We start from the raw sequence: 4569 nt of genomic DNA on the forward strand, positions 1-4569 counted from the left end.
CAGCCTAGGCAAAATAGTGAGAACCCCCCCCACCATCTCTAGAAAAATTTGTTTATAATGTTCCATATGCTTCACTGGTAACATATATTCTTAATTTCTTTCTTTTAAATAGCTCACATTTATTTTAATGTTTAATATTAGAAGTGTCTGAGATCTTTATTTAGAAGTTTGGTGATTTTTTTGTGGCAAGAAATATGCTGTAGAAACTTAACTGTTTTTTGTATCAATTAGCCTATGGTAAAATTCGTTTTATTATACATCATTTCCCTTAAAGTTGAAGTTTCCAAGACTCTATCAATGACATTAAATAAGAACTTATTGTATAGCTAATATATAAACATTAAAATAGAAAAAAGAAAATACATTCCATGTAATTTTAATCAGTTAACTACACAACTTCTAGAGTGGGTAAATATGAAGGTCTTTGTGTGTGTGTGTGTGTTTAAATTTGTATAAATGTATGGGATACAAGTATAATTTTGTTACATGCATAGATTGTATAATGGTGAAATCAGGACTTTTGGGGTATCCATCACCTGAGTAATATACATTGTACCCATTAAAAGTAATTTCTCATTATTCACCCCCTCCCACCCACTCCCCCTCTCCGGTTATGTTGTTAATTTCATTAAACAAAAATGAAGCATCTGGACCCTCTAAAGCCTGAATAATCTGGATAATTATGAAATCTACATTTCATTTTGTACTATACAGACTTGAACTTCACAATAAATACACATATCCCAGACCTTGGCTGTCTAATGGTTAAAAGATCTTGAAACCTGGAATCAGCACACTCGGCTTTTTGTACTGGCTCTGACATCTGCTAGCTGAGTGACCTCTGAAAGCCCCCTCTCCCGCATTTGTAAAAGTAAGGTTATAACTACTGACTATCTCACAAGACTGTCTGAGAAGATTAAGTGAAAGAATGTATGTAAACACAATTAGTAAACCATAAAATGCTAAGCAAATATAAATTATTATCTTGGGTTCAAATTTCAGCTTTACTATTTTATCTCTATATGACTTATATGGCAAGCTACTTAACTTTTCAAAGCCCATTTCCTTACCTGAAAAATGGCAGTTTTATAAGGATTAAATGAGACAGAGAGAGAGAGACAGCTTAAGTGCAACATAGTTTGTGATAAGGGCTTGGTAAGGGGTAACTAGTATTTCTTATTGTCATTTATCTTCTTACCCATATAAAAGAAAACATTGTTTTAAGGTGTTCTTCCAGTAATTGTAACAGTGTATTCCAAACTATTCACACGATCAAAACCCGTGCTGAGAAGAGACCTAAATTGAATAGCATACAAGCTAGAGCAAAGGAGCAGAGCTTTTCTCTGTACAGAAATAACTGGCCAATATGAAAACTGAACCTTGTCCTTATTAGGTAATTGGATGAACCAACCTGCACACAAACTATATAAACAAATTTTGCATACCAAGAATGTTGTTACCAAGCCCTAGGATCAGCATCAATAAAATTTGATGAATATTACATTCGTAAAATGTTTGGATAAGAATTAACATTGCCTGTTTATTTCTTACAAGGACATTTTAGTAATTACCTATTTCTTTCTCTTTGCTTTTGTTTTTATATTGCCCTGTCCTTGCAAATCTGAACTCTGTGCCCATTTCTACAACAGATGGCTTTGGCTGTTGCCACCCAGGTGTCTTTTCCTTTTTTGTCCTGAGAGGTGAACAAAGTGGGTCACCATGGAGGAAAGCCATGTGCTACCTCTCACAGGCTTAATTCGATTTCCCCTACAGCCCTTGAGGTCAGAAATCTCCAAGCTGTTTATGACCCAAATTCAGATCTGCAATGTGCCCAGGAAACCTGACAGCTGTGTGGGCAATTCTGGCTCCAAATTATGCTAACCTTCCAGTGATTCCATTTAAAACAAAATGAAACAAAACAAAACAAAAACCTCAGGATACTCAATTGAAAAGTATAAATTTTTTTTGTGAATTATAGTATGTAGCATATTAAGCAATAATAATGTAAACCAAGCAGTTATTGTTTTATTTCTTTGTAAGTATAGAGTGCTGTATGTTCTCAGAAGCCACTGAACTATGGTAACTTCTGATCTTATCCCAACCAGTTGCACAAGTACTGGGAATCAAATACCTGTTTATTTGTTAGTACTACTGAAGGAACTTGATCATTAGGTTTTAATGACTCTAAAATGTACACTGAAATTCTATTTCAGACCAAACTGCATTTTCTTTCATATACAGGTTTGTTGTGATAATCAATTTCCTATTTATAAGAAACAGTATGATTCATATACTTTGTCTTACTGGGTTTTCTTTTTCTTTTCTTTTCTTTTTTTTTTTTTTTGAGGTGGAGTTTCACTCTGTCACCCAGGCTAGAGTGCGGTGGCATGGTCTCAGCTCACGGAACCTCCACCTCCTGGGTTAAAGCAATTCTCCTACCTCAGCCTCCCTAGTAACTGGGATTACAGGTGCCTGCAACCATGCCCAGCTAATTTTTTGTATTTTTTTCTTTTCTGATAAAGGAAGCAACTACAGAAAGCTTTTATGTATTTGTTCAAAGTAACCAGTGCTATGGATGCAAAAAAAACCCCCAACAACTCTTCCAATGCTACTTTCAAAACAAACACATCAAACTTGATTTTCATTAGGATGTAGTTATTTCGTCACACTAGTAAATCAAAATCCAAGACCCAAATTTTATATATATATATAAATATATATAAAAAAACAATGTGAACAATTATTGAGCTTCATCTTCTGGACAAGAATGCCAAGTTAGTCTCTCTTCATAAAAAGCAATTACAATTTGACAACACTTCATATTTGCTTCTTTCACTAGCACCAAGTCTGCCTCATCTGAATTTTTCCATTTCATAAGAAACATCAATTCTCCACTGCTGTCTGTGGCACCAATTATTCTTTCAGGATCAAGACCTCTGGCAAATCCTCTTGGTTTGTCAGCAGCATCTCTTTTCTTCTTTGATTTGCTGTCATCAGATTCACTGTCAGATAAAGATTTTCTTTTTGTACCATCTTTTTCTTTGCCAGCTTTCTGAGAGTCAAGAAATGCTTCAATCAACTCTGGACAATCTAAATTTTCTTCAGGTTCCCAAGTATTGTCAGCATCTGTAAATCCCTTCCACTTCAGGAAATATTCCACTTTCCCCATTCACTACACGTCGATCTAGGACTTTTTCCACCACAAATTCTTCCAGCTCTGCCTCTTCAACTTTTTTACTCTTTCCATTCTGTTTTTTTCCCCCATTTTTTACAATGTACTTTTATTGGAGGCCATTTTTTATTGCAGACTTGAAGAGCTATTATTCACCGCCTCCGAGCTGCTCCGGATCGCTGGTCTGCAGTGTCAATATTTTGTATTTTTAGTAAAGATGGGGTTTCCCCTTGTTGGTCAGGCTGGTCTCAAACTCCCAACCTCAGTTGATCTGCCCACCTCAGCTTCCCAAAGTGCTGGGATTACAGGTGTGAGCTACCGTGCCTGGCCTACTTTGCCTTACTGTTAATAATTCATTGTTTTCATTCTCAGGAAATAATGTAAACTCTGTATGAATACTATCAGTCAATTTTTGAGTTTTAGGAATTGCATGTGGTGTCAATAAATGACTTAGCATTCTTTTAGAGTGCAAGACAATCAATTAAATGCATGTACATTGCATTGTATCCTAGTATAGGACATATAATATTAGCATACACACTATATGTTAATTATAGACTCCAACCACTCCAGCTTTCCCTGGGAAGAGTATTTTCCCCACTGCCCAAAGGTAACTAGGCACAGGGCCAGTGTCCAAATGCAGCTGATGCTCTCTTGGTTATATATTAGCTGTTACTGTACCATTTCTGGAAGAGTTTTCTAAAACAGCACAGGAATATTGGTGAGGAGAAAAACATGCACTTCACTTAATGAACAACTATTGTGTGGCAGGCCCCAGAATGGGCACTTCAGAAAAGCAACAACAAAAAAAGACACTGCCCCTTTCCATTCTGGTCAAAAGGCAAGCACGTAAGTAGGTCATTCAAGTAAAGTATAGTAAATGCTATGACAGAGCTAAGCACAGAGCCATGGGAATATAGGGGAAGAGCTAGAACTCTCTTTCCTCAATTTCAGACTCACTAATCCAACAGCCTGCTAGATGTCATTAACTTCTCAATGTGTGAAAAGTAGAACTCAGAAACCTCCCCATCCAAATAACTGTAGCAGATGTGGCAGGTGCCCTGTTTAGTTTCTCTCTGGCCTCCAGATTCTATTCCTCCTATATGTGAGAACAGCCCTCAGCCAGTAACTGAGGGGTGGATACATAAGGCAGCTCTATCCTTACTCAGGTGGATAACTCAGAGGCAGGAGAATTCTGTTGCATGTTCTGCAGTGGTCTCATTGAATCTTTACCCATTGAGGGCCATTATGGTGAAAATGAGTCAAGTGGAAGCCCCTGGAAATTCCTGCCCTTACCAGTATTGGAAACCACAAGTAATACCTTATCCCTGATGGAACTTCAGAGATTAGCTTCATCATTAAAGATGTGACAAAAAGCAAGGGTAGTCATACCTCTC

At 36.9% G+C, this 4569-nt stretch overlaps 1 pseudogene across 1 annotated transcript; it reads right to left on the bottom strand.

Moving 5' to 3' along the window:
• Nucleotides 1-2507: 2507 nt before the first annotated feature.
• On the bottom strand, nucleotides 2508-3295 carry LOC111549351 (annotated as a pseudogene). The gene has a single exon (XR_002733703.2). The product of XR_002733703.2 is annotated as a chromobox protein homolog 3 pseudogene (transcript).
• Nucleotides 3296-4569: the final 1274 nt, after the last annotated feature.

The sequence above is a fragment of the Piliocolobus tephrosceles genome, chromosome 3 (assembly GCF_002776525.5).
Source record: "Piliocolobus tephrosceles isolate RC106 chromosome 3, ASM277652v3, whole genome shotgun sequence".
Taxonomy (NCBI): Eukaryota; Metazoa; Chordata; class Mammalia; order Primates; family Cercopithecidae; genus Piliocolobus; species Piliocolobus tephrosceles.